This window comes from Stomoxys calcitrans, chromosome 2 (assembly GCF_963082655.1).
Source record: "Stomoxys calcitrans chromosome 2, idStoCalc2.1, whole genome shotgun sequence".
Lineage (NCBI taxonomy): Eukaryota > Metazoa > Arthropoda > Insecta > Diptera > Muscidae > Stomoxys > Stomoxys calcitrans.
In genome coordinates this window covers 132,776,801-132,804,179 of record NC_081553.1, presented here as the reverse complement: position 1 = coordinate 132,804,179, position 27,379 = coordinate 132,776,801, and the positions used below count along the sequence as shown (strand labels likewise).

The following is a 27,379-nucleotide window of genomic DNA, read 5'->3' as shown; positions in this document are numbered from 1 at the left end:
ATTTTTTATAATACCAAACGACTACCAGGGAGCGAGCACACATTAAATGTGAGTTAAATATTTTTGGCATGCCATGTGGTGGTGGTGGCGTATGGCTAACAAAAGGCTTCCGGTATTTATTTATTTATTTTGAAATACCAAATAAAAATTTTGCTAACATGATAATGATGATGATGATGATGATGCGACCAAATTATGGCCAGTGAATAAAACAAAATACCGAGGCGAATATACTCCACTCATGCACCACTTCAAAGCGAGTAACGTCAACTGCTAAATTTAAATAAAACCCCACCAGAAGATAAACGAAATTCAAATCTAAATCCAAATGCCGCACAACCGTGAATTGGGTTCCACTCCACATTGTGGTACAACAATTAAATAATTTGCAGTGAAATAGAAAAAATAAATAAAAAATTAAACAAATCTTATATGCCTGATAATAAGGCCGGCATATCTTATCGCACCTACTTAAGCGGGGAAAATTGAAATTAAATAGCGGAGAAATGAAATAAAATGAAATCGGCACTATGGCCGATAAAGCATGAACCCACTCAATATGTGGGGCGGACATAGAACACATCTTTGAAAAGTCCAAACAAAGCCTATCAACACAAAGAAATAAAACAAATATTTTACACAAAATCTAAGTGCTTGGAGAAAATGATAAGAATGACGACAATGCCTTCTCTTACATTTTTCCCTTTGAAATTTCTGTCTCATAGCATGAAGGTAATGTAAAAACCTACCAACAACAACTAATTACTAGAAAAACAAAAACTTTTGTACGCTGGCGTTATTTCGTCTGGGAATCAAGCCCTGTTTCAATGTGCCATAGCAAACATGGGACACATTTCAAATGGAAAGAGTCTTGTTTAATGTAATACAAGCATGGGCGCAATTAACGAACTCATGGGAATTCATATCTCATATTGAATCTCCAGTTTAACAAAGCTAACACGACCGCATTTTCATCATGACACCCTATGGGTAATATACGGATGACGGTAAGCATTCGATTATACTCACATTTCTATAATGTGTAAATAATATCCGAAAATTAAGAAAAGGAACCTGAAAAAAGAAGAAAAAAAATATTATTAACAAAGGTATCTTAAATTCAAAACAAATTGTATAGCCAATAGTACGACACATTGCGTTGATTATATTACACAATCCGTGCCAACTACTTGTATGAACGACTCTACCTTTGGCACACTTTGGTCCTGCAAGGCTTTAAGAAGCCTCAGAAACCGCCTTTTTATATCCTACACCACTAATATGGTACAGGGTATTATATCTTAGTGAATTATTATACCCTACACCACTAATTTGGTACAGGGTATTATAACTTAGTGAATTAGTTTGTAGACCCATTGATAAGTATACCGATCGACTCAGACTGTCCGTCTGTCTGTCCGTCCCTCTGTCTGTCTGTCCATCTGTCCAGGTTAATTTGTGTACAATCTACAGGTCGCAATTTTCATCCGATCGTCTTCAAATGTGGTGTGGACATGTTTTTCGGCCTAGAAACGAAGCCTATTGAAACTGGAAAAAATCGGTTCAGATTTGGATATAGCTTCCTTATATATGTTCGTCCGATTTGCAGTAATAAAGCAATAAAATAGTCATTTGTTAACCGATTTTATTGAAATTTGGAAAGAAGGATTTTTTATGACACTCAATATTACTGGCGAATTTTATGCAAATCGGTTCATATTTGGATATAGCTCCCATATATATGTTCGTCCGTTTTGCAGTAATACAGCAATAAAAAGGTCATTTGTCAACCGATTCTTTCGAAATTTGGTAGGAAGAATTTTCTTATCACCCTCAATTTTACGGGTGAATTTTATAGAAATCGGTTCAGATTTGGATATAGCTCCCATATATATGTTCTTCCGATTTGCAGTAATACAGCAATAAAATGGGCATTAGTAAACCGATTCTCTCGAAATTTTGCTGGAAGGATTTTCTTATGACTCTCGATATTACTGGTGTATTTCATAGAAATCTGTTCAGATTTAGGTATAGCTCACATAAATATATATCGCCCGATTTACACTCCTAGACCCACTGCAAGCGCATTTATTGACCAATCTTCCCGAAATTTTGTACAACGCTTTCCTCGACGAATTCCACAATATCCATTAAGTTTGATCGAAATCGGTTCAGATTTAGATATAGCTCCCATCTTCCGTCATTTGTCAATCGTAGTTATTACATTTTGAACATATTTACTTTGCTCGAAATTTGATGCAGTAATTTTAATAGCCTATCTGAATACATCCGCCGAGGTCCATAAAAATTGGTTCAGAATTAGATATAGTCCTACTTTGTATTTAAAGGGTAGGTGTAGGCTATTATAAAGTCGGCAACGCCCGAATTTTGAATTTCCTTACTGGTTTAAGAGTTCAAAAAAGATAACTCAATGTAAACAACGCGAGATATATTAATACTCCATATACGTATCACAGTTTTTGTAATAAAAGTTATGAAAAATATTTGGATCGCATGAGAGATAACCTTGATGCCAATCTTAAGAATTTTTTTAGTTTAGTCAATTCCAGGTTCAGAGAACATGTTGTCTTGGCATAGGCGGAGCGACCATGCCCACTAGGACACTGGACACAATTCTAAATATCCGGACCATTGACATACAGATTAAGTGTGAGACAGCCACTGCGGCTATGAGACTTAAGGCGATGGGAGTATGGATTGAGGATGGGAGCAACTCATGCCATCGAAGTATAATCGAGGCTACGATAGAAAACCTGGAAGGAATGGATGAGGTTTCCGATCGAATACCTGAGATGAACCTTTAGGTCGAGTGCGAGGCACTGCTGCCAGCGGCACAGTCTTGGATTGACGGAACCTTAGAATTGGCATCTGGAAGATCATGTTGCACGGATGGATCAAAGCTAGAAGACAGAGTGGGCCAGGGAATCTACATTGAGAACCCAGGGACTGAGATCTGTTTTAGACTGCCTGACCATGATACGGTTCTGCAGGCGGAGATACGGGCGATAACGGATTGCGTGAGGTGGTGTGGTGTAAGGACGTCGAGTGTGAACATCTTTACGGACAGTAAAATTGCCATAAGGGCAAAAACAACCAAGACGCTAAGGTTACGAACTGTCTTGCAGTGTAAGAAAGACATTAACGCGTACTCTGAGGATGGCAAAATCCGCATCGCTTGGGTGCCGGGGCATAACGGAGTAAGGGGGAAGGAAGGACAGATGATTTGGGGGTGAAGGCCAGAGGACTGCCGTCAATAAACTTGGTTAACCGGAAGCCTTTCGGGCCGACACAGTCCGAGTTAAGGGCGTTGGCGACGAATACGCATGCAAGACTGTGAAACAGCGAAACGGTCTGTAGTACGGCGAAAATCCTATGGGGGGTCCAGATCGTGAAAAGACGAGGCTATTACTGATGGAAGTAAGAAGGAGGTCAGTAAAACTATTGGTATCGTAACGCGACACATAGGATTACGAGCTCACTTATGTAAAATCGGTGCGGTAAGTGATTGCATGTGTAGAGCATGCGGGGAAGATGATGAGACATTGGATCATTTTCTTTCTCTCTCTCTCGTCTAACAGATACCGGCACTTAGGTTGAACACTATAACCGACATGAACCAACTTAGGGGAGTGGCATGAAAAACAATTAAGTATTGTGTAAGTAGCACAGAATTCCTAACTTAAATTTTCTTTTTCGAGGTTACTTTTTTTGTATTTAAAGCGCACAACAAGCCGATTACTGGCTTAGGTATATGTCCATAGTGACATGGGGCGGATTAATATCTGCACCCTCACCTAACCTCACCAAGTCAATTCCAAAAGAAAAGTTAATAGCCTTAATAACACCCTTAAATATCTTAATACTGAATCCTTTGACACAGCTGAGATTACGAATTTATTCGCCGGTGGACTGCCATTGTCGACACATGTCGACATTAGACATGTGTCGGTTGACGCAGTTTATCATTTGTGACAAATGCCTTCAATACGATATCTAATATAAGAATGTCGAGGTCTTGAATGCACTTCGTAAGTGCAAGTTTGATTTCGATACGGGTTCTGATGGAATAAATCGATTAGCCAAAAGTAGACTTTTAGATGTCTACAAAATTACCGACAATGGCAATATGGGACTCAAATTAAAGTTATTTGGAAGTAAAGCACGAATTTTGTATCCATATTGTCTGAGGGGTCTTCCCATTCCCAAAATTACCATTCCTAATTACCCTAATCCTCATAAACCCTAGATCTCCGAAATGGGTGGCACAAGCAGGCAAAATCTCTTGCACTCATTTTTAATCTAAACACAAAAATTTGGTATCCATTGGTCCGGTGAGGTGCTTAGGGTTCCCACCCCCAAAAACAAACCCCAATGGATATTTTGATCAATCACGACAATATGGGATTAAAATGAAAGGTATAATAGTAAACATGTAAAAGCGTACTAAGTTCTTCCGGGCCAAATCTTATATACCCTCCACCATGGATCGCATTTGTCAAGTTCTTTGAATGACTTTTTATACCCTACACCACTACTGTGGTACAGGGTATTATAACTTAGTGAATTAGTTTTTAACACCCAAAAGTAAGAGAGAAAGACCGATTGATAAGTATACCGATCGACTCTGTCCATCTGTCTGTCTGACAGACAGATGTCTGTCCATGCTAATTTGTACACAAAGTACAGGTCGCAATTTCTATCCGATCATCTTCAAAATTGGCACAGGCATGTTTTCGGCCCAGAGACGAAGCCTATTAAAATTGGAAAAAATCGGTTCAGATTTGGATATAGCTCCCATATATATGTTCGTCCGATTTGCAGTAATAATGCAATGCGAAATTTGGAAGGAAGAATTTTCTAATGACTCTCGACATTACTGGTGAATTTAATAGAAATCGAAATTATTACAGAATATATTTGCTCGAAATTTGATAACGATTGTTAATCTGAAAACATCCGCCGAGGTCCATCAAAATTGGTTCAGAATTAGATATATCTCCCACTTTGTACCTATAGTATAGGTGTAGGGTATTATTAACACACTTTTGCCTTTCCTTACTGGTTCAATATATATATGAGCAACATCAAGTTACTGATCGATATGGACCATACTTATCGTACCTCCAAAACTTCAGGCAATTCGAGAAAAAATTGCGCCCACCAGTGACTCAGAGTGTCAAATTTGTTGATCGATTTATATGGCATCTATATCAGGTTATCAACCGATTTAGACCATATTTGTTGGAAGTTATACCAAAACGACCTATGTAAAATTTCCGCCAAATTGACACTGTTGTTGAAGTCATACCTAAATACCACGTGCAAAATTTTAGCCAAATCGGAAAATATTTGCGGCCTCTAGAGGCTCAAGAAGTCTAGACCCACTTCGGTTTATATAGCAGCTATATCAGGTTATGGATTGATTTAGACCATACTTGGCACAGTTATTAAAAGTCATTCCTCAACGATATGTGCAAAATTTCAGCCAAATCGGATAGGAATTTCACCCTCTAGAAGCTCAAGAAGTCTAAACGGGAGATCGGTTTATATGACAGTTATATTAAGTTATGAACTGAGGCCACCGTAGCGCAGAGGTTAGCATGTCCGCCTATGGCGCTGAACGGCTGGGTTCGAATCCTGGCGAGACCATCAGAAAAAAATTTCAGCGGTGATTTTCCCCGCTGTGAGGTAATATGCCATGTAAAACTTCTCACCAAAGAGGTGTCGAACTGCGGCACGCCGAGCTTAAAAAAATTATGACTTTCCGAGTTTATATCCGCACATCATTGCGAGCCTCCAAATACTGAATTTTGGCAATTGGAGCTTAACCCAACGAAAAAAACAAACGAATGCCGAAAGGGTAGACACAAAATATAAACAAACCAAAAGAATCATATCCGACGACATGGAAGTGTAAGCAGAGACAACGGATGACATGTTGACGGTTTTGATGAAAACGCATTTTCCCAGGATACGACGAGACTCACGGAGACGTTGGAATCTTGGAATAATGAAGTTGATCGAAGGCTTATTATATTGGAATTTATGGTAAAGAAAGCCTTGAGAAGCTTCCAATCATTTATGCCCCCGGACCTGATGGAATATTTCCGGAGTGACTACTATCTGGCGCCCCACCCGGCCAATATTGTCACAGCATGCTTAGGACTTGCATATACTCCAAAAGCCTGGCAGGAGGCAAGGGTGGTAGTTATACCCAAGCCCAGCAAGGACGTTATGCAACTCCAACGGCCAACAGACCTATAAGATGTACGTCCTTTCTACGTAAAGCCACGGAACGTATTTTAGATACCTTGATAAAGAGCATGAGGCTGTACATATAATAGATGAATTATTCAATGCCATGACGTACATATTTAGGTTATGCATTGACATCGAGGGGGCTTAAAGACTGGATACATCATATGCTAAGGAACAGGTGGATTAATTGAGGGTCCCATGACATAAATATGAGGGAGAAAGTGGCACAGAGTACGCTACAGAGAGTATTGTATCGCCTCCTTTGGGTGACCACCATATATGACATATTACGGATGCGGACTGAGGACGGATTTGAACCCGACTACTACGCAGACAATGTTAAAATGGCTTTAAAAGGTAAGGATCCGAATCAGCTATCCAGAAGGGCCGAAAGAGTCTTGCAGATCTCTCTGGGTCTCAATATTAACCCAGGGGAGACTGATATCTGTCAGTTCACGAGAAAGATGAAGGTGGGCCAATTTGACGCACCACGTTTTCTCAAACGCTTAGAAGTGATCTTGGACAGAAAACTGAATTGGAAGTGTCACATTCAGGAGCGTACTGAGAAGTCTCACAGATGTTGGGCACTATGTAGTGTATGCTCTACAGGATCGCGATTAGTCCAATACTTAGTTACGACTCAGGAGTTTAGTGGACTGCGATGGTGAAAAAGCACAACGTAAGGATAAAACAACAGGTTCAGAGAAAATGTTGTCTTTGCATAAGCTGAGCGATCACTCACTACGCTCACTAGGGCAATGGCGACTATTCCAGATATCTGACCCATTGACACACAAAATAAATGTGAAGCAGCCACAGCGGCCATGAGACTTAAGGCGATGGGAGGATGGATAGACGATAGGAGTAGGTCGCACCTTCGCGGTATAATCGAGGCGACATTGGAAATCTGGATGAATTAGAAGAGGTTTCCGAACGAATACCCGAGATATCACTTGAGGTCGAGTACGATGCACTGCTGCCAGCGGCACAATCTTGGATTGATGGAACTCTGGTATTGCCATCTGGGAGATCATGCTATACAGATGGATCGAAACTAGAGGACAAAATGTGCTTGGGGATCTACATTGAGAACCCAAGGACTGAGATCCGTTTTCGACTACCTGACCATAATACGATCCTGCAGGCGGATATCCGAGCGATCACGGAATGCGTGAGATGGTGTTGTGTTCACGCGAGGATGTCGAGTGAACATCTTTACGGACAGTAAACTGACCATCAGGACAATTACAACCAGGGCGGTAAGATCAAGAACAATGTTGGAGTGCAGGAAAGAGATTAACGCCTTCTCTGACGATGGCACAATCCGCATAGTTTGGGTGCCGGGTCATAGTGGAGTAAGGAGGGCCAGAGGACTGCCACGAAGGCCAGAGGACTGCCATCAATAAACTTGGTTAAGGGCGTCGTCGACGAACGACGACGGCAATGGCGGGATCTGGATCATGAGAAGGCGAGTGTATTACTGAAAATAATTAAGAAAAATGTCTGTATAGTTTTCAGTATCATAACGGTTCGGCATATAATACAATTTTTAGGGCATGTGGGAAGATGATGAGACGTTGAAGCATTTCCTATGTCATTGCCCGACTTTCGCGTCTACACCGACCCTTAAGTGGGGACACAATACCAGATATGAACCAACTTGGGGGCATGTTATGGAAAACGACCATGGATTTTGTAAGTAGAATGGAATTAAAGTTATCCTATACAACAGACGAAGTTCATAAAAGTTTTACCATAACCGAAGTGACTTTAACATCAAAATTTGGAAAAATTCACAACTAACGGTCAACGGTAAAGGAAAATTTTGCACAGTTACAAAAAAATAATAGTTTCCCAATAAAACAGATTTATTTGTAGCAAACAAATTCCAAACGTTTTATTTATTTTTTTTTTTTTTGTCGGGAGAACCTTTTGCATGGCATAATACTTCATAAATGTTGCCAGCAATAGGAAGGGAAAACCATCACTGAAAACGTTTTCTGATATTATCGTCAGAATTCAATTCAATTCAGGCGTTCAGTGTCATGAGCGAACATGCTAACCGGAACAGCCCTCCATGTTTGCCATATGCTTCAAAACTAAAACAAAGTTATTGAATACAAAATTTTTGATGTGTCTCGTTATTTCCATTCTTTAGTCACTCATCCTATTTCCAGTCCCCCTCTCCTTTGGCCACAACAGCAGAGTGATAGATCACTTGGAAGAATTTGCTTTCATGTTATTAAAGACATGCCAAAGTTTTCGATTCCTCTGAGGCTGGAACAAGTCTTAAAAGCAAGTATGCTCTACAATTACTTGGGTGCCACAGATGGGCCACAGGGATATTCCAAGTCTTACGAGTTTTATATACAAATTTTAATATTTTTTGTCTTTTCGTTTTATCGTTTTAACAAATTGGCCAACGGCGTTCCAACCTTATGTCAAATAAACAGACTTATAGTGGATACAGGACTGTTGTTTATTACCCACTCCAACACTTCTTTAAATCCATGAGTCTTCGGATCAGGCAACCTCCTTGATATACTTAGTCCTAATTCCTAAGTGCAGTAAAGGACCATTCATTTGCCTATCATCTTATGCTGGTCCAGAATCATGGCATGTTGATGTTGACCCAGGGGGTGACGTACATAGTGAGGCTGTGATGTACAAGCAAGCCATCCTTTGAAGCCGTCTCAGTTTTGAATAGTAGTTTACTTTTCCATTGGTGGATTACAGGTCTGACAACTTCAGTACACAGTCAGAACATGACACGAGGTTAAAACTATCAACAGCTCTCTTGCCGGTGCCTTTTGAAAAATTTTGGATATGAAGTTATTTCCTGTCTAGCAAAACACTATGGTATTTTGCGATTTCATACTGTGTTCTCCCAAGACGGCAAATGCCACAGTGGGTACCTCATATTTCTTTCCGAAAAGCATAACTTCTCATTTAATGGGATTTAAGGAGATCGTTGAAGGATGTCACTAGAAGCACCGGGAAACTTCCCAAGTTGTCTCTCAACTCTACTTAACTCATCTCTGTAGATCAGCGGTGGACAAATACATGCACATTATTGTACCATATTGTTATCGTAGATTGGAACCACAACTTTGAGATAGTCAGCAACTTTATAAACCTTAGTACCACCGTAACCGAAACGACTATCACCAGTTTTGAAATAACGCGAAGAATAATACGGGCACACGGATGCTACTTTGGATTTAGTAGGCACACAGATGCTACTTTGGATTTAGTAGGCAGTTTAGAACCTCTCCATAGACGAAGACTTGTGTAGGCAGACGAGGCAGTGCTTAGAGTGTTTGAGAGAAAGATTCTTCGAAAAATTTATAGACCAGTTCTCACCAACTGTATGACGACATTAGCATAGTTAAACGTATCAAACTACAACGGCTGCGTTGGCTAGGACATGTTGTTAGAATGATGGAAAAAGCACTATCGAAGAAGTCTTTTGAAGGCGACACGCAAACCGATGGAAGGATCAAGTGGTAAAAGACATTTCGAAACTTGGCGTCAGAGATTTAAGAGGAAGCCCAGAAAATCGAGATGCTTGGAACGCTGTTCTAAGTTCAACTAATGGGACATTTGTTCTGTCAAAGCCAATTAAAGTAATTGTGTACGTATCCATGAACATAAGCGCATGGGCTCGGAAATTATTTGCGTAAGTACGCCCATCATTGCTATTAATCAATAGATCCCAGTGTAAACACCTCCCACACTCCCACAGTGTCAAATTAGTAGCCAAACAAGCTTAAGAATTTAGCAATATTTTTAATTTGATCTCTGGTTGACTCTTTGAAGAGGCGTCTTTAAAACAAAAGTTTTCATTAACATAATAGTTGTCACGCGTCAGTCAAGTCAGTAATGCGTATAAAATAGTAAATGGTTCCAAAATCGAATAAAAAGGCCAATTGTCTTGTTTTTGTACATATTCAACATTGCTAATTGTCCTTTTAAAATAAGTTCGTCCACATGGCTTTGTACTCGTAAAAGTGCGACCAATTAGAACATGTCAATGTCAGAAGCCATAAATACATCCATTGGATACTGACCAGATTGGAAGCGAGGATAGCAACAAGAAAACAAAAACAACTATTTGAGATACTCTTATTTAAACAACATAATGAACACCCACATACAGTAAAACACCCACTCACATATACCATTAAGCCCGTCTGAATGAAAACTCTGACTGAATACCTAAGGGAAAACTAAGTGAAAACCCAAGTTACTTTATTATAATTAATTATATCTTTGAATCAACTTTATTTTTAGTTAATCAAATACTTGAATTACGGCAAGAAATGTTTCACAATATCGATCAAAACACACCACCAGCAAAAAAACAGAAAAAAAAAATAAATTGAAATGAAAATGAAAACACCACAACACGAGAATCAGCGACACTTCCACGTTGTTTGTTTAGATGCACTGATACTGGTTTAGCGACAATCGAAATACACCAACAAACTGACTGACGGACAAACTTTATTGACTAACGAGCTTACTAATCGACAAACTTGTTAATCTGCATATTTTAGTGCTAATAGCAAAAAAGGGCCGACCACAACGAGGGTCGCTGGAAAAGGTTTGTGATAAAGTTAATACGACGAAAAGCAGGGAGAGTAACATCTACTCCGTTTAAAAAAAGATAAATGGAAAGGCTTTAGTGTAAGCGAATCTAGAGAGCATTTGCGAAGGTGAAGCAAAAGTCTGAAAGCGTGCTAAGTTCGGCCGGGCCGAATCTTGGAAACCCACCAACAAGGATTCTGCTAAAATATGAGAGCTATATCTGGCCTTTCACCGATTTGCACTGTACTTAGCACAGTTGTTGGAAGTCGTAACCGAACAACACATGCCAATTTCAGCCAAATCGGAGACACATTGCGGCTTCCAGTGACTTAGGGAGTCAAATCGGAGGATCGGATCATATGGGAGCTATATCAGGTTATAGACCGATTTGAACCGTACTAGGCATAGTTGTTGGAAGTCATAACAGAACATTGTGTGCAAAATTTCGACCAAATCGGATGAAAATTGAGGCGTCCAGGGGCTCAAGAAGTCAAATCGGGAGATCGGTTTATATGGGAGCTATATCAGGTTCTTTACTGATTTGGATAGTACTTGGAATAGTTATTGGAAGTCATAACAGAACATTTCATGCAAAATTTCAGCCAAATCGGACAAAAATATCGGCTTGTAAGTGCTCACGAAGTCAAATTGGGAGATCGCTTCATATGGGAGCTATATCAAGTTATAGGCTGATTTAGACCGTAATACATACAGTTGTTGAAAGTCACAACAGAACACTATGTACACAATTTCGGCAAAATCGGATGAAAATTGAGGCTTCCAGAAGCTCAAGAAGTCAAATCGGGAGATCGGTTTATATGGGAGCTATATCAGGTTCTTGACCGATTTGGACCGTACTTGACACAGTTCTTGGAAGGAAATTGGAAGAAATTGCGGCTTCCGGGGCTCAAGCTATAGCAGCTATATCCAAATCTGAACCGACATGGCCCATTTGCAATCCCCAATGACCTACTACAATTAGAAGTATTTGTGCAAAATTTCAAGCGGCTAGCTTAACGCGTTCGACCGCTATCGTGATTGCGACTGACGGACCGACATGGCTAGTTCGACTCAGAGTGTCGAGACCATCAAGAATATAAATACTTTGAGGGGTCCTAGATAAATATTTCGAGGTGTTACAAAAGGAATGACTAGATTAGTATACCCCTATCCTATGCTAGGGGGTATAAAAAGAGTTTGCTGGGTAGTTTACTAGTAGCAGCGAGCAAGATATCCCCGAATAATCCTTCTTAAGGGTATTAAGCGTATTTTTTTTTTCATGTAACCAACACGCAGGTTATGTCCCCTATATATGCAGTGCATTGCGTTGGCAATTAGGAAAGTTAAGGGTTGGACGGGGGAAAGAAGGAGTAGTGTTTATTGATTTATTAGTCTTAAATTTCTGAACGTCAATGTCGGTGGAAAAGACATTAGCCGGAAGTCGATTTCACATACGAATGGTTTGGGCAAAAATGAATGAATGATAAAAAGACGAATATCCCTGGAACACACGCCATGAAAATAACGATAGAGCAATACAACGCTACCCACATTCCGACGATGTTCCCAATCAACAACATTGCTCTCCGTTGAACCCGGTCAAGTAGCTCCAGGGATGATTTTGGAGCTCCTGCCCATATATGAGAGTTATATTCCATCCTTGGCCTGATGTAGGTAGTTTAGATATTAAGAAGATCAGAACAGGTGAAAAATTTCTTACACCGCTTAAGAAAGCCCAAACACTTGAATGATTCTTTCGACACTTCGATTACGCGTTTTGACCAACGGACATCACATTGTATCTTCCTGCCCAGAACATCAAGAGCATCTGGCTGCTCAATATCTATACCGTCGATAGATATCGACGATTGAAGTGGGTCTGTGAATCGCTTGTGAGACAAGAAACTGCACTGCGTCTTCTGTGCGTTAAAGTCTATTCTGTTCATTCTACCCAACATGGAAATGGCCAACAAATCTTGGGTTAGATGTAATCCATAATGAGTTTCCTGTCCACAATTTCTTGAGGACTGAGCCTAAGGATATAATTAACACAGACTACTGTCATCGGCAAATGAGTAAACTGGATTCGAAGTCTGACCAAATAAGAAAAAGGTAGGGGGAAAGGACAGAGCCTTGTGGTACACCAGCGGTCAATGTATACTCATCCGATGAGAACCCATCTACAACAACTCGTATAGTGCGATCTCTGAGAAAGCTCGATATAAATCGAACGAAGTAATTACCGACACCAAAAGCGATCAAATTATATTATATAGACAAATCAAAACATTCCTGAGTCGATAATGCTCCAATCAACATTTATGGCCAATTTGTCGAACTCCAAGTCAAACATTCGTGTTCCTCAAGCGTTTGAAAGGCAATTAGAGCAAAAAAAGAAATACTTTGTTTCGATATAAATATAGGTAAATTGATTCGTCAATGTCGAAATAGCTTACAACTCAACGAAGATAAATACCAAAAACCAGCTAGTTTGACGAATTTAGATCAGGGTGGATGTCATCCATTCAACTGAGTTCCTTTTTCGACACCGTCAAACATGCTTTTAGTGTAGAAAAGGCGAAGAAGTCTTGCGCTTTATGTAATAAACATAAATGGTGCCATGGTTTTTCATTAAAGAAATGTTTGTGGTCCCTTTCGGTTCTGGAATAAAACAAAGAACCAAAAACAATGATTTTCTCTTCGAAAGTAATCGGCTTAAGCAATTTTTCCAAAAATGTTTTACTGTGCCTATATAAGGTAATAATGATCCACTTAGTCAATTTTGTAGTCCATTCTAATATCATTGGCTTATTTTGATAGGGACAGGCTAAAACCGTTGTTCAGAATCGAACACGCGACCGCCGCGACCGATTTCGATCCTGCCTAGGCTACTGTGACATTTCTGCACTGTGCCTGGACCCACAGCTACTGTAAGATTCGCACCCACATCCAACCATCGGTAAATCGAGCACACTGCCGACTCGTCTAGCTCATCATTTCTCCACAGTGCCTATGCCTTCAAAAACATCGTAGAACCATTAATATTATGAACAGATTTAAAGTAACACTTTAACGCACTTTTTGGGGATAAAGGTATCTCTAGCAATAATGATAAGTGTGGCGGACAAATAAAATCCATGATACTGCTACCAACAGTATGTGAGTGTTATTGACCATGAAAAATCAACAAACTATATTTTGCAATTGAATTGTATTTGCCAAGATAGTACTCATATTTGAAAATACAATTATTAGCGCTGAACTATTGCTATCAGAGATGGCAAGCAAAGTCAATGTATTTGCATTATTGCCCAAATGGCTTATCTTTGCAAATGGTGGGTATCGTAAAAATTAATCTGGAAAACATGTGGGATAATCGCGTAAGGTGAATTCTTATCTCCCCAATAGAGCTGGAAATAGTCATTGAAGACTTACGACATAACTCTGACTTCATCAGAAATTTCCATGTTTAGGCAATAATCATAACATACAGCCTGCCAACTCCGCCACTTTTCCCGTCAATTGTTTCCCGAAGTCTATGTGTCTGGCCTAGTCAATCTCTTATTTGCAGTGAATTTATATATCAGTGGCTGCGTTCATTGCCCTCTTTTTGTGTTGTCTTAAGCAATCCGATCGCTATCAAGCAACCAACGTTGCACTGCACTGTGATTTGAAAACGACATTTCTTACAAAAATCAGCAAGATAATAATAAACAAGTTAAAATGCACTAAGGTTGGTCGGGCCGAATCCTGGGCACCCACGCCTATAGGAAAAAAACAAGCTTAATCAAGTTACAACCAGCCAGCTCTACAGTGTAAAGTAATGACAACATTGGTGCATGTTTTGCAAAGTCTGTTTTCTATCAGTGGTTTCTGAGAAGATTTCCCACAAATGATCTCTGTTTATAATCTCTTACGTGATTTTTGCGGGTTGTTAGGGTCAATATGTTTCAAAATGCAAATAAAACAAGTTTATTTTACCTTTTCTCGACGTTTCGTCGGCTTTTTTCCGACTTTTTCAATTTGGATTGTTTATATTTGGATTGTTTTGAAAAAATTATCCCAATTTTCGTTAGTCCATTTCGCTGCCGTACGAAATGCTTCCTGAAGAATTCTCCTCAGAGTGCCGGAAAACATTTGTATTTTGTGTTCAATTATGACTTCTGACAACCCTGCCAACTACGGTCCGAACCGATCAAAATCCTGATATAGCTTCCATATAAATCGACTCGAATTTAGTGGACATATTTATGTTCCAATTTAGTTGAAACTTTGCATGCGATATCCCGTTTTGGCTTCCAATATCTCAGTCTTTATCCTGATATAAAGTGGCACAATAAACTGTATATAGCTCATTAAAAATCCAAATTTTTCGAAATGAACTGCTCATATAAGGATTTTTTTTCAAAAAATTTAATTTTTTTCTTGTTTGATAAATTCTGAATGTTCGTTAAGACTTACGACGCACGGTAACATAGCATCAAAAACAAACTAGTAACAAATCTGCTGTTAGAGAGACTCTTTAAAATTTTTAATGGTCAGATAATGACATGTTAACGAGATGATATGCAAAATTTCAGGGTCCTAGGTGTTACGCGCGCCTCTTAGCAGGCCCCTAAAGTTGGTCACTTCGACATTTCGAAGTTCACAAATAAATATTTGGCAGCCCGAACAAATTGTCGAAATGCTGAAGTGTCAAACTAAAGGCGGCTGCTAGGAGGCAGTAGGTTCTCATTTCTTTCAGAACTTGTCTGATTTAGCGGATGGGAACATTCGCAAGTTGTTGGACTTTTTACAGTGATCTAGATGGTTCAACAGTAGGAACTAGAAGGCATCTTCCTTCTCCTGTTTTTGAGGTATTACAATGGACGAAAACGTCCAAGTTAGTTAGATGGCAGACTGATGCCTGATAAGTTAGTAAAAACAGCGAAAATGTTTGCTGCAACAGCAGAAAGTCTGCTGGAAATGGGACAGCAGTAATTTATTGCTAAAACAAAAAACATTTTCTGCCGATTTCAAAACTTAATAAGTTAAAAAAAAGCTCCAACATTTCATAAATATCTCAAAAATATTTTATTTAATCTTATCTTGTTATTTTACAAGCACATAAGGTAATTTTTTCCAATTTTTTGTAATTTGCTCATTTTTAACGAATTTTAATAACAGCAGACAAATAACTACTACTTTTACATTTATGCTTTTAAACAAGAAATTAACGCCTATGGTAATTTTTATACCCTCCACCATAAGATGGGGGGTATACTAATTTCGTCATTCTGTTTGTAACTACTCGAAATATTCGTCTGAGACCCCATAAAGTATATATATTCTTGATCGTCGTGAAATTTTATGTCGATCTAGCCATGTCCGTCCGTCTGTCCGTCCGTCCGTCCGTCCGTCCGTCCGTCCGTCCGTCCGTCCGTCCGTCCGTCTGTCTGTCGAAAGCACGCTAACTTCCGAAGGAGTAAAGCTAGCCGCTTGAAATTTTGCACAAATACTTCTTATTAGTGTAGGTCGGTTGGTATTGTAAATGGGCCATATCGGTCCATGTTTTGATATAGCTGCCATATAAACCGATCTTGGGTCTTGACTTCTTGAGCCTCTAGAGTGCGCAATTCTTATCCGAATGGAATGGAATTTTGCACGACGTGTTTTGTTATGATATCCAACAACTGTGCCAAGTATAGTTCAAATCGGTTCATAACCTGATATAGCTGCCATATAAACCGATCTTGGGTCTTGACTTCTTGAGCCTCTAGCGTGCGCAATTCTTATCCGATCAGAATGAAGTTTTGCACGACGTGTTTTGTTATGATATCCAACAACTGTGCCAAGTATGGTTCAAATCGGTTAATAACCTGATATAGCTGCCATATAAACCGATCTTGGGTCTTGACTTCTTGAGCCTCTAGAGTGCGCAATTCTTATCCGAATGGAATGGAATTTTGCACGACGTGTTTTGTTATGATATCCAACAACTGTGCCAAGTATAGTTCAAATCGGTTCATAACCTGATATAGCTGCCATATAAACCGATCTTGGGTCTTGACTTCTTGAGCCTCTAGAGGGCACAATTCTTATCCGATTTGAATGAATTTTTGCACGAAGTATTTCGTTATGATATTCAACAACTGTGCCAAGTATGGTTGAAATCGGTCCATAACCTGATATAGCTGCCATATAAACCGATCTGGGACCTTGACTTCTTGACCCCTAGAGGTCGCAATTATTATCCGATATGCCTGAAATTTTGTACGACGGATCCTCTCATGACCATCAACAAACGTGTTTATTATGGTCTGAATCGGTCTATAGCCCGATACAGATCCCATATATATCGTTCTCTCTATTTTATTTCGTGAGCCCCAATGGGCGCAATTCTTATACGAATTGGCTGACATTTTACCGGACCATATCTTGATATCGTTTTAATAGCAGAGCAACTCTTTTCTTATATCCTTTTTTGCCTAAGAAGAGATGCCGGGAAAAGAACTCGACAAATTCGATCCATGGTGGAGGGTATATAAGATTCGGCCCGGCCGAACTTAGCACGCTTTTACTTGTTTCAATTAATACACAGCAAATGCCTTATTAATTGCTTTCAAGTTCAAAAATTTTGAACAGATTTATTCAAAAGTATAAAATTTTTAATTTAATTTCAGCAAACAGTGTTTGTTGATATAGCAAACTAATTTTTCTGGGTAACCTAAAGTAACCATGTTGACTTATCTGTGTCATAGCTTCTATATAAAATGATCTCCGAGTTTTTTTCTGGGACAGCTCCTTATTTCGTTTGACCAAAATGCTTTAAAATATAACAGTGCTGGGCACACTAACACAGTTAAAAATACTAAATTGTGTTTGTATGAGGGTCAGTAAAACCCGAACAATCAACCAAATGTTAAAGACATCAATGCGTCGACCGAACGTAGGCACACGAAGTTGCTTACACTGCACATGTACGGTTTGTTTTTCACATACCCGCGGTCATAGGATTTTATGTTCAGTTGTGTGTTGTTGCCCATACATGAAATAGAATGTATTTTTAAGTTTTCTTATGGTTCGCTAAACTTTTATATCAACAAAACCTTCCTTTAGACTTATCAGTGTTAAGCACTACAAACGAGTCTTTATTAGCTTGTAATATCCCAGACATCAGTAATACCCCAGGTATCAGGATATAAAGTGGTAATAATAATAAAAACAAGTAAAAGCGTGCTACGTTCAGCGGGGCCGAATCTTCTATACCCTCCACCATGAATCGCATTTGTTGAGTTCTTTCGCGATATCTCTTTTTGGGCAAACAAAGAATAATGGATAAGAACTTTTATGCTATTGGAGCTATATCAAGTTATAGTCCGATTCGAACCATAAATGAATTGAATGCTGAACATTGTAGAAGTCATTGTGTAATATTTCAGTTCATTCGGATAAGAATTGCGCCTTATAGAGGATGAAGAAGCAAAATCGGGAGATAGGTTTATATGGGAGCAGTATCAAGCTATTGATCGATTCAGACCATATAAGACACATATGTTGATAATCATGAGAGAATCCGTTGTACATATTTTTTGCCAAATCGGATGAGAATTGCACCCTCTGGAGGCTCAAGAAGTCAAGATCCCAGATCGGTTTATATGACAGCTATATCAGGTTATGTAACGATTTGCGCCATATTCAGCACTGTTATTGGAAGTCATAACAAAACATCTCATGCAAAATTTCAGCCAAATCGGATTAGTGTAGGCGGTGTCCATGCTTTGATATAGCTACCATATAAACCGATCTTGGGTCTTGACTTCTTGAGCCTCTAGAGGGCGCAATTCTTATCCGACTTGACTGCAATTTTGTTATGACTTCCAATAACTGTGGTTTAAATCGGTCCATAACCTGATATAGCTACCATATAAACCGATCTTGAATCTTGACTTCTTGAGCCACTAGAGAGCGCAATTCTTATCCGATTTGGCTGAAATTTTAAAGGAAGTGTTTTGTTATGACGTCCTTCAGTTGCGCCAAATACGGTCTTAATTGATCCATAACCAGATATAGCTGCCATATAAACCGATCTTGAATCTTGACTTCTTGAGCCTCTAGAGGTCGCAATTATTATCCGAATTGGCTGATATTTTGTACAACGACTTCTCTTATGGCCTTCAGCATACGTGTCAATTATGGTCTGAATCGGTCTATAGTTGATACAACTCCCATATAAACCGATCTCCCTATTTTACATCGTGAGCCCTTAAGGGCGCAATTTTTATTCGAATTGGCTAAAATTTTACACAACGACTTCTACTATGGTCTTCAACATTCAGTTCAATTATGGTCCGGACCATCGGACCATAAGTGGATATAGCTCCAATATCATAGCAATTTTTTTCTTTTATCATATGTTTGCCTAAAAAGAGATACCGGGAAAAGAACAAGACAAATGCGATCCATGGTGGAGGGTACATAAGATTCGGCATGTCCGAACTTTGCACGCTTTTACTTGTTTTTGTTTCGTTTCTAGCATAAGGAATACAACAAGTCACAAAACAAAACTATAATAGGGTTGTGCCAAAATAGAAGACTTTAAATATAATTTTGTGTCATAACATCGAAATGAACCAAAAAAAAACTCTAAAAGGATTTGAGTTACCAGTTGAGATCTGTTTATAATTGGTAAAAATTTGATTATACATGTCACAAATTCTTGCAAGAATTTCTCTCAAAAAACATGTAATTTTATCGTAAACAAAGTCTAATTTTATTCAACCAAGTAGTTCATTTGGGTGAAACGAATTATTTTTTGGTGGGTAGTAAATCGATGGAGGCCACCGTAGCGCAGAGGTTACCATGTCCGCCTATGTCACTGAACGCCTGTGTTCGTATCTTGGCAAGGTCATCAGAAAAAATTTTCAGGGGGGTTTCCCCTCCTAATGCTGGCAACATTTGTGAGGTACTATGCCATGTAAAAATTTCTCTCTAAAGAGGTGTCGCACAGCGGCACGCCGTTTGGACTCGGCTTTAAAAAGGAGACCCCTTTTCATTGTGCTTAAACTTGAATCGGAAACGGGCAAAACTTTCAAATTGATGGATAAAATTCCTTATAGGTAACAATTTGGTCTTTTCTTCAACAATAGAAGACTTTGTTAGACTAATTTTTTTTCATTCTATATTTATTCTGAAATATTATCTGAGTTTTATTTTAGTTCATTATAGTGCGGTGCAATGAAATTTATATGAAAATTATATCTCTCCAGAACAACGAAGTTCTGGATAAACTACCAGTGCAGGCTTATATAGAACATCTATCGTCAGGATTGCCATGATATGTTCATTCACCAATAACCTTTAATCAAAAACTGATTAAATAGTGGGGGTACCATTCAAATGAAACAAGTAAAAGGACCAAATTATGTACTAAAATAAGTGATGGTGTACAATAACGGTTTATTTCTGGGGTCCGAAATTGTGTGTTAGTGAGTAAATAGAGTAAACAAAAGTGAAACAATTTTAGAAATACGTCAATTCGAATGATTGACCATATAGTTCACTATAGCAGGCGGTGCTATTCCATACATGAAAAACTGCATGAACCGACGTACAGACAAACTTGCCACATTAGATTAGAAGTGCGATTCTGCGACTACATATGTGCTTACAAATCGGTCCATTTCTGTCCAAAAACAGGTGCGCTAAGTTCTTATTGAAGGAATTCTGCTGGACCGCTAATCCATTATTGACCTGAAGAACATCCTTAGGTTAGGTTAGGTTGAAAAAAGGGTGCAGATATTTATTCGCCCCATGCCACTATGGATATACACCTAAGCCAGTAATCAACTTGTTGTGCGCTTTAAAAACTATAAAGTAACCTCTAAAAAGAAAAGTTAGGAATTCCGAGCTACTCACAAAATCCTTAATTGTTTTCAATATCACTCGCTCAAGTTGGTTCATGTCTGATATTGTGTCTCCACCTTAGTACCGGTGTCTGTTGGACGCAAAAGCAAGGCAATGACAAAGGAAATGCTCATCGTCTTCCCCGCATGCCACTATCACTTGCCGCACCGATTTTACATAAGTGAGCGCGTAGTCGTATGTGTCCCGTTATGATACCAATAGCTATACTGACCTCCTTCTTGCTTCCTTCCTTCCCCCATAGGAATTTCTTTTATGGACCGGTACCCAAACGATGCGGATTTTCCCATCCTCAGAGAAGGCGTTAATCTCCTTCTTACACTGCAAGACTGTTCGCGACCTTACAGTCCTGGTTGTTATTGCCCTTATGGCAATTTTACTGTCGGTAAAGATACTCACACTCGACGTCCTCGCGTTAGCACCACACCGCTTCATGCATTCCGTGATTGCCCGGATCTCCGCCTGCAGGACCGTATTATGGTCAGGCAGTCTGAAACAGATCTCAGTCACTGGGTTGTCAATGTAAACCCCAGGCCCACTCTGTCCTCTAGCATTGATCCATCCGCGTAACATGATCTTCCAGATGGCAATACATCCTTAAAGTTAACTTAAATCATGTTGACAATAATTTGGTTCCGTCACACTGTGCCACATGCGCCCTGTGGGTATGTCAAATCCCATCCCTGACAGTGAATATCAATGTTACCGTGCTCATTTGTACATCTACAATACATATGGTATATTCGAATATTGATGTTTGTTCATATGTGCTAGCCCATAGACATGCGAGCCATGTATGCAGCCATAGATAGGCACACGTTTGATTTCATATTAATACCCCCCGACAACACTTTTGGCAAAATTAGTTGGTTGAAAGCTTCGCATCGATGCGAAGTGAATTCAAGGTAACCAAGTTGTGAGCATGCGATTAATTTTGTAGATGTTATTACTGATCGATTACATGGATCTGTAATCGATATGTACATATATTCGGGTAGAACGATCAATCCATGTCTGGAAAACAACTGCCTATTTAAGCTTAAAGTGGCTAATAATTCGCTATAATAACGCATAAATTTCATGAGACCTAATTTCTAGTTAGACAAAAAAAAGGTTCTCTCAGCCAATAGGATCTGCATCGCCTTCCTCGATCTCTGTTTTATAATAATACATTGAGTTTTGGACGACATTAAGAACACGATGTTAGGTTGGGTTAGGCTATAGTAGCAGTCTGTGATAAGAGTCATTAAGACACTTTAGACCAGCAATGCACAATGCGTGCGGCATTTGTTTTATTTTAGTATTGGATACTCAAGCCGTGAAAGGAAAAACTCCAAAAAAAGTTTCCGATGCAAATCTGTTTGTTCGGCAAAAGCAAAATGTGGAAAAAATTTAAATTCTACTATGCCATTCACAATAGAGGAATTTCTGAAGTTGGCCACACTTAATTGGGAAAATCATAACATGGCAATCCTAAGGACAGATGTTCTGCACAAGCCTGCACTCGTAATTTATCCAGAACTTGGATATTGGATAGATGTCATTTCCATACAATCTTCGCTGCAATGCAATATGTATTACTAAAATATAAAAAAATTATTAAAGTATTGAGTAGCCATCCTTAAGATCCGACTTAATATTGAACAGTACCCTCAACTAAATTTGTTATTCAAATCAGCAAAAATATTTGCTAAAACAGCAGCCTTTTTCTACTGAAAGCGGGAAAGCAGATATTACTGCTGTTTCAGCTGCTGCTGCATAGGGCTGCTATATTAGCAAACATTTCGTTCAGCTAAATCAGCAAACAAAATCTGCTGTTTTAAGTACAAAAATCTACCAAAAAAAAAGTTATGTTATTTTGTATGTTTGTCTGTTACTTGTTTTGATTACTTTAGGTATTGTTTTAGAAATGTTGTTGGAAGAAGTTTATGCAATATTACTGTAAAGAAGATACTTGATCAACAGATTACTTGTACACATGATATCGTATCCATTAGCCTACATTTCGAAAAGTGGCTGCGCTCGCTCAAATTTTTGTTATTGCTCACAAATGCGTACATGACTGGGATGGCCTTTTGTATCTAAATTTAAAGAAACAAGTAAAAGCGTGCTAAGTTCGGCCGGGCCGAATCTTATATACCCTCCACCATGGATCGCATATGTCGAGTTCTTTTCCCGGCATCTCTTCTTAGGCAAAAAAAGGATATAAGAAAAGATTTGCTCTGCTATTAGAGCGATATCAAGATATGGTCCGGTTTGGACCACAATTAAATTATATGTTGGAGACCTGTGTAAAATGTCAGCCAATTCGAATAAGAATTGCGCCCTTTGTGGGCTCAAGAAGTAAAATAGAGAGATCGATTTATATGGGAGCTATATCAGGCTATAAACCGATTCAGACCATAATAAACACGTATGTTAATGGTCATGAGAGAATCCGTCGTACAAAATTTCAGGCAAATCGGATAATAATTGCGACCTCTAGAGGCTCAAGAAGTCAAGATCCCAGATCGGTTTATATGGCAGCTATATCAGGTTATGAACCGATTTGAACCATATTTGGCACAGTTGTTGGATATCATAACAAAATACTACGTGCCAAAATTCATTCAAATTGGATAAGAATTGCGCCCTCTAGAGGCTCAAGAAGTCAAGACCCAAGATCGGTTTATATGACAGCTATATCAGGTTATGGACCGATTTGAACCAAACTTGGCACAGTTGTTGGATATCATAACAAAATACGTCTTGCAAAATTTCATTCCAATCGGATAAGAATTGCGCACTCTAGAGGCTCAAGAAGTCAAGACCCAAGATCGGTTTATATGGCAGCTATATCAGGTTATGGACCGATTTGAACCATACTTGGCACAGTTGTTGGATGTCATAACAAAACACGTCGTGCAAAATTTCATCCCAATCGGATAAGAATTGCGCACTCTAGAGGCTCAAGAAGTCAAGACCCAAGATCGGTTTATATGGCAGCTATATCAAAACATGGACCGATATAGCCCATTTACAATACCAACCGACCTACACTAATAAAAAGTATTTGTGCAAAATTTCAAGCGCCTAGCTTTACTCCTTCGGAAGTTAGCGTGCTTTCGACAGACAGACGGACGGACGGACGGACGGACGGACGGACGGACGGACGGACAGACGGACGGACATGGCTAGATCGACATAAAATTTCACGACGATCAAGAATATATATACTTTATGGGGTCTCAGACGAATATTTCGAGTAGTTACAAACAGAATGACGAAATTAGTATACCCCCCATCTTATGGTGGAGGGTATAAAAAGGTTATCGAAAGTATACATTCAGTGGTGATTATACACATCCACTGAGACACACATTTACATTTGTATTTCATGTTTTCTTCTATCATCCCGTTCATAAGAAAGCAGCAGTCATTTTCAGCAAACAACAGACTCTCCAGCAGTCAGCCTGCTGCTTTGAAATTGTAAAACTACTGCTGTAAAAGCAGAACTACTGCTACAATAGCAACAAAATTAACTACTAATATTCAGCAGACAGTGTTTGCGATTTTCAACAAAATGTTCTCTATGAGTGTGTCTGTCCATGTAAATTGGTGAACAAACTACAGGTCGCAATTTTCATCCGATCATCTTCAAAATTGTTACTGGCATATTTTTTGGCCAAGAGACGAAGCCTATTGAAATTTGAAAAAATAGGTTCAGATCTGGATATAACTCCCATATATACGTTCGTCCGATTTGGACTAATATTGGAACAATGTAGCCGATTCTATCGAAATTTGGCAGAAAGGAACTTTCTCCGACTTTCGATTTTCTAGTGAATTTCATAGAATTCGGTTTGGATTAAGATATAATATAGCTGCCATATACATATACATATATATATATATATATATATATATATATATATATATATATACCGCCCGATTTTCACTCCTAGAGCTACTGCAAGCGCATTTATTAACCAATCTTCCCAAAATTTTGCACAACGCTTTCTTCGACGACTATCACAATGTCTATGAAGTTTGCTTGAAATCGGTTTAGATTTAGATATAGTTCCCATATATATGTTCGTCCAATTTTGAGAAATATTCCAATATAGTGCTCATTTGTTAACAAATTCTCTCGAAATTCGGCAGGAAGGATTTTCTTATGACTCATAATATTACTGGTAAATTTCATAGAAATCGGTTCAGATTCTTATTTCTATATAGCCCGATTTTCACTTCTAGAGCCACAACGACGACTATCACAATATCTAAGAAGTTTGGTCAAAATCTGTTATAGCTCCCATTTATTGGGTTGCCCAAAAAGTAATTGCGGATTTTTCATATAGTCGGCGTTGACAATTTTTTTCTCAGCTTGTGACTCTGTAATTGCATTCTTTCTTCTGTCAGTTATCAGCTGTAACTTTTAGCTTGCTTTAGAAAAAAAGTGTAAAAAAAGTATATTTGATTAAAGTTCATTCTAAGTTTTATTAAAAATGCATTTACTTTCTTTTAAAAAATCCGCAATTACTTTTTGGGCAACCCAATATATGTTTAATAATGTTGTCATTTGACAACCGTAGTCATTACAGTTTTAACACATTTGCTCGAGATTTGATACGAATAACCCATCTGAAAACATCCACCGAGGTCCATCCAAATTGGTTCAGAATTGGAAATAGCATCCACTTTGCACTTATAGGGTAAGTGTAAGGTACTACACAGCGGCATCGCTCGACTTTTGCCTTTCCTTACTGGTTTCAAACGGCATGGATCCTCACAAATGTCGCCAGCATTAGGATGAGTTAACCATCGCTGAAATTTTTTTCTGATGTTCACACCAGGATTCGAACCCATGCGTTCAGCGTCATAGGCGGGCATGCTAATCTCTGCGTTACGGTGGCCTTCAATATTTCGAAATAGCTGCCATATAGACCTATCTCCCAGAATAGAGACCTAAGCCCACATTTGACGCGTTTGTTGCTCGATTTTTCAAACATTAGAATAGTAAGATCCACTAGTCCTCCTGATATTCGAACCGAATATGGTTCAAATCAGACCATGTTTGGATATTGCTTCCTTTTAGACTGATATCCCGATTTAAGGCCTTCAGACCATAAAAGCCGCATTCGCTGTCCGATTCCTCTGAATTGTAGAACAGTGAGTTGCACTATGCTCCACAATATCCGAACCAAATATGGTACAGATTTGGCCATATGTAGATACAGCTATCACATAAATCGATCTCCCGGTATAGTCTTTTAAGCCTCGATATAGCTGACATTAAGAACTATGCGTTGGACTTGACCCTCGTTGTCCGAATAAATATGGTTTAGGTTTGGTCTAATTTCGATATACGAGGGTTGCCCTTTATATTTCGGGATTAGAGAACACAAAAACAAATATCAATCATCGAAAATCGCTTCATTGTTTTTCAAAATATTCCCTATTAAGATATATACACTTTTGCATGCATTTAAACCAATTGTCGAAACACTTTTGACACTCTGATTGAGGTATCATCGAAACATGCATTCCGAACGCATCAACCGCTTCTTAAGGTGATGAAAAACGTTGACCTATCATTTTATTTTTTACGCACGTCAATAAAACGAAGTCATTCGGTGCCAAGTTAGGAGTATACAGCAGATGACTCATCAAATCGATGTTTTTAGTGCTCAAAAATGCAGTTGTTTCGTATTTTCGGAGCATTTATTTCGACCAATCGAAACTAGTATTTTTTTGAGCGGCTTAAAAATTGTGTGGTATCCAACGCGAACATTTTTTTTCTTTTTTCAATTTTGAGTAAATCCTCGTCGATAGTTGTAAAAAATAATCGCATGAAAATGTTCACAATTCAATTCCATTTTTTGGGCGAGTTGAATCATTGAAGTTACTGTGAACAACACAAATAGCGCTCGTACGTCAAAACCTTTTGAGTACGAATAACCTCAAAAATGTCAAGCTCTACGATAGAGCGTTCAGTTGGCAGATTGCAACACATGGGTTGCCCAATCCCTAAATATGAAAGGCAACCCTCGGATATAGCAGTCATAAACCGACCTACCGATAAAAAAGGATTTGTTGACCGATTTCGCTGTATAAATAAGGCTTCACGGCAACCGAACCAAGTACATAATATCCAAATCAGTCCATATTTGGATATTATTTTGGATATATAAGAGTTATAATAGAATAGGATAGTTTATGTATATGGTGGTGAATATCCATAGAAATTAATGCGATTTTATTCGTTGATTTTTTGACAATTGCCACACGTTTTAACTCGATCCCGGAAGTTATGACCTATAAATTTCAATAACGGAATAAAAAGAGATGTGCTCTTAACCTCTTAAAACAAAAACAACGACGTCAATAGCAAAGTGTTCGATATTATCTAAAGTTCTTTCTTCAAATGTTTACATTTAACAATTATTGCAAATGATTTTCAAATACAAAGCACCAATCCTTAGAACACATGTGCACTCATAGATAAATTGCTTTGCCTTTCTCTTCATAGATAAAAACAGGCAGCGAACGAACAAATAATGGAACGTGATTGCAGTGATGACAATCGACTGAGTTTCGGTGACTGAACTTTGGTTTATTTGAACAT

The 27,379-nt window shown here is 38.7% G+C and overlaps 1 protein-coding gene across 3 annotated transcripts in view; it reads right to left on the bottom strand.

Annotated features, from left to right (window-relative positions):
* Positions 1–27,379, bottom strand: part of LOC106096083 (uncharacterized) — a 117,644-nt gene that overhangs the window by 68,475 nt on the left and 21,790 nt on the right. For all 3 annotated transcript variants that reach the window (XM_059362660.1, XM_059362663.1, XM_059362661.1), the window contains exon 2: positions 1,030–1,074. The gene's annotated coding sequence lies outside the window, so the exon portion shown is untranslated. The remainder of the gene's footprint in view (positions 1–1,029; positions 1,075–27,379) is intronic.